The following is a 10,842-nucleotide window of genomic DNA, read 5'->3' on the forward strand; positions in this document are numbered from 1 at the left end:
TGCTTACTAGGTTTTCCACAATGAAAATTCATTGCTTTTGTAATCAGAAAGAAAACCTTTTACTATTCAAAACCTTTGACTCACACCACTAACAATAAATGCTGGAAAGGGTGTGGAAAAAAGAAAACCCTCCTACACTGTTGGTAAGAATGTAAACTGGTACAGCCATTATGGAAAACAGCATGGAGTGTCCTGAAAAAACTAAAAACAGAGCTTCCATATGATCCAGCAATCCCACTCCTGGGCATATATCTGGACAAAACTTGAATTCAAAAAGATACCACTGGTGGCTCGGTGGTCAAGAATCTACCTGCCAATGCAGGAGACACGGTTTTTTAATCCCTGATCCAGGAAGATCCTACATGCTGTGCAGGAACTAAGCCTGTGCACCACAACTATTGAGCCTGTGCTCTGTAGCCCAGGAGTCACAACTAATGAAGCCCACACACCCTAGAGCCTGTGCTCTGCAACAAGAGAAGCCACCACAGTGAGAAGCCCTCGCACCAGAACTAGAGAATGGCCCCCGCTCGCCACAGCTAAGAAAAGCCCATGCAGCAGTGAAGACCCAGCACAGCCAAAAATAAATAATTTTAAAAAGATACATGTACCCCAGTGTTCACAGTGGCACTGTTTAGAACAGCCAAGACATGGAAGCAACCTAAATGTCCAACAACAAATGAATGGATAAAGATGTGGTATACATATAAAATGGAATATTCAGTTCAGTCGCTCAGTCGTGTCTGACTCTTTGCGACCCCATGAATTGCAGCACGCCAGGCCTCCCTGTCCATCACCAACTCCCAGAGTTCATTCAGACTCCTCAGTCATAAAAAGAATAAAATAATGCCATTTGCAGCAACATGGATGGATCTAGAGATTATCATATTAAATGAAATAATTCAGACAAAAACAAATATCATATGGTATCACTTATATGTGGAAGCTAAAATATGACACAAACGAACTTACCTTGAGAAATCTGTATGCAGGTCAGGAAGCAACAGTGAGAACTGGACATGGAACAACAGACTGGTTCCAAATAGGAAAAGGAGTACATCAAGGCTGTATATTGTCACCCTGCTTATTTAACTTATATGCAGAGCACATCATGAGAAACGCTGGGCTGGAAGAAGCACAAGCTGGAATCAAGATTGCTGGGACAAATATCAATAACCTCAGATATGCAGATGACACCACCCTTATGGCAGAAAGTGAAGAAGAATTAAAAAGCCTCTTGATGAAAGTGAAAGAGGAGAGTGAAAAAGTTGGCTTAAAGCTCAACATTCAGAAAACGAAGATCATGGCATCTGGTCCCATCACTTCCTGGGAAATAGATGGGGAAACAGTGTCAGACTGTATTTTGGGGGGGCTCCAAAATCACTGCAGATGGTGATTGCCGCCATGAAATTAAAAGACGCTTACTCCTTGGAAGGAAAGTTATGACCAACCTAGATAGTATATGAAAAAGCAGAGACATTACTTTGCCAACAAAGGTCCATCTAGTCAAGGCTATGGTTTTTCCAGTGGTCATGTATGGATGTGAGAGTTGGACTGTGAAGAAAGCTGAGTGCCAAAGAATTGATGCTTTTGAACTATGGTGTTGGAGAAGACTCTTGAGAGTCCCCTGGATTGCAAGGAGATCCAACCAGTCCATTCTGAAGGAGATCAGCCCTGGGATTTCTTTGGAAGGAATGATGCTAAAGCTGAAACTCCAGTACTTTGGCCACCTCATGCGAAGAGCTGACTCATTGGAAAAGACTCTGATGCTGGGAGGGATTGGGGGCAGGAGGAGAAGGGGACGACAGAGGATGAGATGGCTGGATGGCATCACTGACTTGATGGACGTGAGTCTGAGTGAACTCCGGGAGTTGGTGATGGACAGGGAGGCCTGGCGTGCTGCGATTCATGGGGTCGCAAAGAGTCGGACACGACTGAGCGACTGAACTGAACTGAAGAAACAGAAACAGACTCACTGCCAAGGGGGAGGAGAGGAGGGGAACAATGGATTGAAAGTTTGGAATTAGCAGGTGCAAACTAGTATATACAGGATGTATAAACAAGGTTCTACTCTATAACACAAGGAACTACACCCAATATCCCGTAATAAACCATAATGGAAAAGAATAAGAAAAAGAAATTGTATATATATATATATATATAACTGAATCACTGTGCTATACACCTGAATCTAACACAACATCGTAAATTATATGTCAGTAAAATAAAAAACAAAAAACCTTCCACTTACTAATCATTCTTATAAAAATCCATCCCAGGTAATTCCCTGATGGTCCAGTGGTTAGGACTCTGCATACCCACTGCAAGGGGCCCAGGTTCAATTCCTGGTGTGGGAACTAAGATCCCACAAGCAAAAAAAAAGAAAGAAATCCATCCAAAATAACAGGAAATGAAACTGAAAGGTAAAAATGCTGTTTCTACTCACAATACTGCTGACACCAAATATGTGGGTTTTTCCACACCAAGCAGTTCTGACACTAACTCCCCAGAGTGAGTACAGAGCTCACTCTTGTGGATTGAGGGCTCAGTCTCAGAAGACTGCTTTCCTCTTCAGATGGCAGCTGAAAGTCCCTGGTTCTCACCTGTACCTTCTACCAAGTGTTTATAAATCAGCGGTTCCCATGACCCCCTCCTCTGGCTTGATAATTTGCTTTAGTGGCTCACAGAATTTAGGAAAACACTTTACTTACAACTACTGGTTTCCTATAAATGATACAACTCAGGAACAGCCAAAGGGAAGAGATGCACAGGGCAAGGTATGGGGAAGGGGCACAGAGCTTCCCTGCCCCCTCTGCACACATGATCCTGCCAACACCTTGATGGGTCTGCCAACTCAGAAGTTCTCCAAACCCCTTTGCTTGGGGTTTTCATGGAGATTCCATTACACAGGCAGGACTGATTAAATCACTGGCCATGGGCGACTGAATTCAATTCTCCAGCACCTCTTCCCTTCTGGGGGTGGGGAAGAAGGGGCTGAAAATTCCAACCCTGTAATCACGTGCTTGGTTCCTCCAACAACTAGGCCCCAAACCAACCCCTAGTCTCAGCAATCAGCTCATTAGAGTAAACTCAGGTATGGTAGAAAGGGGCTTATTAAGAATAACAAAAGATGCTTCTCTCCTCAGGAGCTCAGGAGCCACGGAAGTAGCACAACCATATTTCTTATAGCACAGAATCGAAGGTTTACATACATTCAATTTAGAATGATTCACAACATTAAAAAATGAGCAAACACTTAGCTCTCTAATATTAAGAGAATGGCTAAAAAAGGCTAAAATAGCATGTGGTTATTATAAATGATAATAATAAAGACATGGAAAGAATGCTGTAATAAATATTAGTCTTGGTGTGACAGCTCTTAAAATGCTAACATAAAATGAATATTTATAAAGTGTTACAATTTATTAAATTTATTTTAAAAAACAAAGGCAAAGGGCTTCCCTGGTGATCCAGTGGCTAGGACTCTGCACTCCCAATGAAGGGGGCCCAGGGTTTGATCCCTGATCAGGGAACTAGGTCCTACCTGCTGCAACTAAGACCCAGGGCAGTCAAATAAATTTTTAAAGAAAAGAAAAACAAACAAAGGCAAAACAAAACTGGAAGAAAATATGTCAAAATGATGTCTTTGGGTCCTTGGATAGTGGGTCACAGAGAATTTTTTTCAACTTTCCAGAATAAAGCTGAATGGAAGAAAGGATACCAACTGGGGTGGGTAGGGGGAGATGGCAGGGGCTGGGGAGGGAAACCCCCTCCAGAACGTGAGAAGGGAGCAGCTCTGTGGCCACCAGCTGGGATGGGGAGGGCTGTGGAGGTGGAGGCTGTTCAGTAGCCCCTGGAACAACTGGCTGGGGGCGGAGGAGCAGAAAGGCCACAGTTTCATGAAGGTTCTAGACCTGGGCAGGAGAGGAAAGAGCCGTTCCTCCTCCCCAATGAGCCCACCGGCATTTCCGAGAATGGGTCTGGGCAGGAGCTGTTGACAGGGAGACCTCTGCCTCCTCTGCTTGCAGGGGACTCTGAAGGGACTGGCTGCCTTCCTGGACACAAAGGATGTTTTCAGCTCCCCGGGAAGACTTCAGTTCTCCATCTCTCCCTTCCCGCCCCCAGGATGTCGTCATTCCCCAGGATTCCTTAAGTGCACAAAGAACATGAATTCGGTTACCTTCTCTGATAAAGTAAAACTTTAGCCCAGTCCTCTGTTTCCATCTCTGGGCTCATCTCTGGCCTAAACCTCAGTTCCCTCACGTATGCCTCCTGAGAGCGAAAGGTAACAGAAACAAATGCAAACAAATAACCCCATGTTGCTGCTGCTAAATCGCTTCAGGGGTGTCCAACTCTGTGCAACCCCATAGACGGCAGCCCACCAGGCTCCCCTGTCCCTCGGATTCTCCAGGCAAGAACAATGGAGTGGGTTGCCATTTCCTTCAATGCATGAAAGTGAAAACATAAAGTGAAGTTGCTCAGTCATGTCCGACTCCTAGCGACCCCACGGACTGCAGCCCACCAGGCCCCTCCGTCCATGGGATTTTCCAGGCAAGAGTACTGGAGTGGGTTACCACTGCCTTCTCCAAAATAACCCCATACCATCAGTCGAAGATCAAATTAGCCCTTTTAAAACTACAAAATGCTCTGTAAATACAGATTAACAGCATCTTTATTATTTCTCCAGGTTAAAAGTAAACTGCAGGGGTGCTTGGTCTTTTGATTTCACCACAAAAGGGCAAGTCAGACACAGTACTTTATTGGGCCTGGGTCAAGATTTCATAACATTTCTGTTAGTTCCTCAAAAAACATTCTCAGGAGCGTGCTTCCCCAGCTGACAGACGAGGTACTGGACAGAACTCAGGTGGCCATGAGCCCGGCCCCGCCTGCTCCTCCTCTGTGAGGGGGAAGCCAGGGGACTCCTCTCCTTTCCAGATCGGAGTGCATTTAATTCCCAAACAACAGGGCCAAAGCCCTGGGTCCTGGCCCTGTTCTCACCGTCAGTTCCAAGGCTGCCGTTCCACTCCATCAAAGCCCTGTTGACAGCTGTCATGGAGAAGGTTTCCCAAGGCCACAAGGCAGGCCAGGCTCCCTCTGGAAACAGGGAGGTCAGAGCTGGAACTCGTTTCTTCCCTGAGGCCTGCCTTCTAAAATTCTGGGGGGAAATCCCCCATATAAAGGTAAAAGCAAAGAAGACAGGGCTCCAACGGCAACAGCAGTCAACCTCACCCTCGGAGCCCTATGAGGTGGTCATTATTAGTACTCACATTTTACACAGAAGACGGCTGAAGGGCAGAGTGGTTAAGAAAAGAAACACACACAGGTCAAGGTCACACAGGGAGGTGGTGGGAGAGGCAGAAAGACACCAGCGATCTGGCAAGAGTACACACTCAGTGGCGCCTCGCCTCACCTCGCCTCTGTTTGCTCTGGTTGCTCATCGACACCCTCTCCCTGCCTCCTGCCCGCTGCAGGTTTGGCCAGGGAGTGGTAATCACCTTCCTGAGAACACACCCGAGCACCTGAATCCCAGAGCTCTCCAGAAAGGATGCGAGCAACCCACTGGCCTCTAACCACTTCTTTCAACCACGCAACGCAGCACCCCCTCCTCGTCCCGTATCTCTTCCCACACTGGGGCATGCACACACCTAGACTGGCAGCTCGAGCGACAAAGGTCTCAGAACAAATATCATCTGAGGCTTCTTGAAAACCACTCCACAAGGCTCCATCTGCATTTCCTCTTTACAGTCACGTTTCTGCCTCACCCACCACACCCACAAACTCTGAGTTCAGGGGAAGGTAACAAAGATGTAAATGAAACTCCAAATGTAGACAGAGGGGAGAATATCTGTCCCTTGACCCTACAGGCCACCCTTGGGCGCCTCAGTTCCTCCTGCCTGCGGAGCTGTCAGACCTGTCACCAGCTAGAGGGGGGTGGGCACAGCATGGGGAGGTGAGTACCTTCTGGGACCCCTCAGAGCAGCCACAAAGAGCCAGCACACAAGCTCAGAGTCCCTGTGGATGCCAAAGGCAGGCTGCTTAAAGAGGGCGGGCTTCTTTGTGGCCCACCTCAGGTGCCCAAGACCCGTCTTCCCACCCACAGAGAGTCAGTGGTTTGGGGTTTTGGAGGTATTTCTTTTTTCCACAGCAGCCTGCCCACACATGTTCTCCACTGCTATTGTACTGTACGGGTAGTAGACTATTCTCTGTAAATGAGTAATGCAGACAGGATGTGAGGAAAGTGATGACATCCCTTGTATTTTCTGTCACAGAATTGCTGCAGACTAAACACAAGAGTCTTCACTCTCTCCAAGGAATATGCTCTTTCCCTTTTCTTGCGGCAAGAGCCCTCAAGCTGCCTTTGGTTACTCCGAGTGGAGTAGACACACTCGCACACATAGGAAGACCTCTTACGGTAAGAACAACGGGGCAAGTGTGATGGTCCCCTGCCTCAAGGATGGGGCCACTGTAAGGAGTGGTGGAGACCAGAGGCAACTGGGGTACACTACCTTTTCCAGAAGGCTGCCCCACTACTTGCCTTCGGGAGTTCTGGGGCAGAATACTTGAAATCTCTCAATTGTCAATGTTAACTCGACTTCATTTTTTTCCCCCCAAACTCTGCGCTGGACTGATAAAACATTTCAATTGGCACATGCCCCCAGTTTTAACCAGTGTGGCACAAAAAACCAGCTTGCCTGAGACTGGCTGGGAGGGGACTTTAGCGGAGAATGGATATATGTATCGGTGAGGCTGAGTCACTTTGCTGCGCACCTGGAACTATCACAACACTGCTAATGGGCTATGCACCAATGCAAAATAGAAAGCTAAGAAAAAGACAGCTTGCCTAATCAACCAACCTTCTAGAGATGGAAGCTTTGCTGTCTGCTAGCCTTTGGACCAGCACAGAGGCTGGAAATAGCATAAACTCTAAGATCCAGCCGATCAAAGTTTGAATCCTGGCTCTCAGCTGCCAGACCTCAAGTGAACTACTAACCTCTCTTGGCTACAATTTCATCTGCAAAATGGGTTGAAAATATCCAATTTAAAGAGCTTTGTGAGAATTAAAAACACGTGTGAAGATGACTTGAACTCTTAACGAATATTAAATTTCCTTCCCCCATATCACGAAAGAAGCCACCTGGCAAGCCATCCCTTCTTTAGATTTTCAACGTTCTCATCTGTTAAAAATGAAAATAATCCTCCATCACGGCTGCTCCTCCTCACAGGATGGGATGAAGTGATGGAGATGAGAGGAGAGTGCTTACAAATTAGAAGATGATTACTGACTGGATTGCCAACACCCTTTTCTCTCATTTCTAGTCCGATAAAGTAGTATGCAATTTGCTTTTCGGCGTGTATATACCCTTTTATAACACTATGCAAGGAGAAGATGGTATCACATTTGTGGTAATTCCTTAAAATGGCTATTAGCAATCAGCTCTCCAGAACCCAAACCCACCATCCTCTCACCAAGGAGAGCAAAGTTAGGTCACTCCCTGATCACAGGGAGTGGCGAGTTTCTCTTCTCTCTCCCTGCTCTTGTTTTAGAGAATTGAGGTAGAAAATAAAGCTACTTAACAGTTGCATTGTTCTTTTATTCACACAAAGAAAACTAAATCACAAGCTAAGGAATTCCACTTAAGGACCATCATGAATTCACTATGACATTTTCCAACAGTAAGGGGATTTTTCTTGTCCTCTCATTTTCTCATGCACTACAAGGAAACTGGGAGGTGCTGTGGCATTTCCTCAACAGAACTGACTTAAAGCATCTTTACAACTTTCATGCTAGTGAATCTATATGGGCAAGGCCTATGCTGAGGGATTCATCTAACGCTTCAAGTTTCAGCTATCACAGATATAATTTACTTGACCTTTTTCTCTTAAAGGAGGCATTAAAATCAGTTCCACAGAAGCTACTAAGAAATGTGGGTTTATCTTTGAGGACTATGCCTCCCTTTCCTCCCTCTACTAAACTTTAATAGCTCCCTTGTACTTTTCCAAATTACTAATCAGGCATGACAGAATGAGTAGGAATTATAGGATAAATCCAGAGGCAAGTTGGATGAATGTATCGATATGACTTCCAAGGCCCTCCTCTTGAACACAGGCTTCTTGGAAAAGAAAGTGCAGAAATTTTAGGAACCAGTTCCTTGCTAAGTATTTACACTTCATGATACCTGAAGCAAACAAAGTGACGACAGGAAGAAAGGATACACACACAGATAGGATCTCTTTCAGGTAATAGGCAGGTCTCCACTCACTTTGTTTTCACAATGTTGACTTTCTATTGATGTATCCAGTGCTTCCAGAAGTGTACACAAACCCTAAGTGTGTATGGTTTTGTTCACTACTCTGAGCTCTGTTTTTTTGTTGTTGTTGTTGAGCATAACTTGGAAAGGATTTGGGCAATTCAGAAAAACTGCTAACACATTTTACACAACCTGTCCGTTTGGAGTCAGCTCAACCCCCAAGGCTTGCTAATACCCTTTGTATAAAAAAAAGGCTGACCCAGCATCCACCTGCATCAGCTTGATCCTCTCAGCTGTGTCACACTCAGCAAATAGGGTGTGCGTCACAGCAAAATAAAGCGGCATCCCCCAGAGGAAGAAAAAGGCTTGAGTGGAGAGACAGCCTTTACACCAAGTTACCAGTGAACATCTGTGGAAGGCTTTGAATCTAGAATCACTAGTGTTACCCTCCAAATCTATCTTCCACAAAAAAAAAAAAAAAACAAAGCTCCACAGGTGGTGTTACTTTTCAAGGGAAATGCCATAAAAAAGTAGAGTCAGCATACAAGGCAGTCCCTACCCCAATACCCTTCATCCAGCTTCAACTATTAACAATTCATGTCCAGTCTCCATCTTGCTCCCCTTCACTTCTCCACTGGCAGCCCTCCCCCAAACTGGATTATTTTGCAGCAAATCCTGAACCTATATTTCAAATTTAGAATGTATTTCTAACAGCAAGGGTTTTTAAAAAACTGTAATAGGTATACCATTACCTAAAGCAACTAAACAAAGCTAATATTCTTCATACTAATGAGTACAAATTTCCCCTATTGGCACAATTTAACTTTTTTTCATCAAATAAGCACCCACCAAGGTTTACACCTCTCACTGCCCTCTTGTCTCTTAAATAGCAAAAGCACAGGTTCCCCTGGCCCAGTGATTCTCACAGCTGGCAGGCTGCTCCTCACCTGCAATTCCCAATAATTCAATTCTAGAGATACCACAAAGACAACCCAATCTTAGAGGCTGTCAAGGAAAAAAAAAAGCATATGTTAATTAGTAGTTTTGTCATTGAAGAAGCTTAAGAATAATCTGAAAAGCACAGGTGAAACGATTTGAACTGAGCCATTAGCAATTCTGAGGTCCAAACACTCATTCTTAAGTCCTTTGCATTTCTGGTCTCTGTGGGTTTATCTCTGGGGTTTGAGCAACACTCTTTCCCCCAACCCCGCCCTTACCTGAGTCATTTGCACAAGCAAAGCAATGGGGTAAACCCAGCGCGTTTCCTCCCAGCGGCTGGACCTTCCTCCCCGGCCGCCTCCGGAATGCAGGGGGCGGGCCCTGCTGCCACCTCCCGAAGCCACCTACCCAGGTGAGAAACGGAGCTTCACTGAGACTACAAATTCCGGAGAGTTATTGAGAGAATTTTGAGCCATCCATGACGGTCACGGATGAACCAAACCAGAACACCACGGTCTCTGGGAACAAACAGCTTGAAAAGTCCTCGGGCTTAATCCCAGTGTCCGGGGCTCGCGGGGTACCGTCCCCAACGCCCGGGGGCCAGGAGACTGGACGCCCAACGAACGAAGTCCGCCCCCAACGCACACACGAGCAGGTGCGTCCGCGACGATACGCCCACCTGTGTGTGCCAAGGAGGAAAGTCACACTATCGCTAAAACATCAACTGTTTAATAATGTTTAATACCTTTCTCCTCGGCGATGGGGGTGCGGAGCGTCTGGGTGTGAGTATACGACCAACCCAGACCACCGGTTCCATGCCCGCACCCCAGCCCAGGAGCCCCAAACTCGGGGCCGACCCCAGGCGCGAAGACTACGACCACCCCTCAGCCGGACGGGTCAGGCTTGGGCGTCCTTGGCTTTCAGTCCAGGGCCCCCACTCCAAGTACTATACAACCTCTAGTACATTCCAGCCTCTGAATCCCAGGGAAAGAAATTCCTCTCCCTCCCCGAAGCGCAGAGCGCCGCCGGGGAAGCCGGGAGCGACGCGGTACCGCCGGCGTCCCGAAGTCCCTGGTGGGGAAGCTGCGGCGAGACGCCGGGCGCCGAATCCCGCGACTCACCTGATGCGCGGCGACTCCCGGCTCCCGCTCTACGTCCGAGGCGCTGGCGCCGGACCAGACCCGCGACGACGTCGCCGTCTGGACAACTGCCGCGCCCGGCCCCAGGTGACCAGGGACAGGTGGGGACAGCGAGCACCGACCGCTGTACCCTGCAATAACCCTGCGGCCGCTCCGCGCCCGCTACCAGGAAGTGCGGACGCCACCCTTCGAGCGCGCACGCCCCGTCGCGACCCCGGCGGGAGACCGGCCAGAGAGCGCCGCCTGCGGGCGGGGCGGCGAGAGGCGTGCGAGGCCAGCCACCTCGACCCGCGGGAGAGGGGCTGGGGTCGGCGCTGGCACAGGGGACGCCCCAAGGGTGTAGGGTGGAAGATGAGACCCCCTTTTGAGTGCCGGGCCTTCAGATCCCCCTACCCCTGCCCAAGGAGCTCCCATGTCCTCAGCAGGGTGGGCACGCGGCCACTGTCCGTTTCCTCCAGATGAGGGTATGCACAGGGTGACAGAATTTCATGTAAACAAACGCCTGTGAATTCACATTT

The 10,842-nt window shown here is 47.7% G+C and overlaps 1 protein-coding gene across 2 annotated transcripts in view; it reads right to left on the bottom strand.

The window, feature by feature from the left end:
* GPR160 (G protein-coupled receptor 160) overlaps positions 1-10,453 on the bottom strand; it is a 69,923-nt gene extending 59,470 nt beyond the window's left edge. Inside the window, exon 1 of one of the 2 annotated variants that reach the window (XM_027541472.1) lies at positions 10,307-10,453. The gene's annotated coding sequence lies outside the window, so the exon portion shown is untranslated. Of the gene's footprint in view, positions 1-9,193; positions 9,266-10,306 lie in introns of those variants that run through there. The other variant, XM_027541481.1, reaches the window with a different exon arrangement.
* Between the last annotated feature and the right edge of the window lie 389 nt (positions 10,454-10,842).

This window comes from Bos indicus x Bos taurus, chromosome 1, assembly GCF_003369695.1.
Source record: "Bos indicus x Bos taurus breed Angus x Brahman F1 hybrid chromosome 1, Bos_hybrid_MaternalHap_v2.0, whole genome shotgun sequence".
Lineage (NCBI taxonomy): Eukaryota > Metazoa > Chordata > Mammalia > Artiodactyla > Bovidae > Bos > Bos indicus x Bos taurus.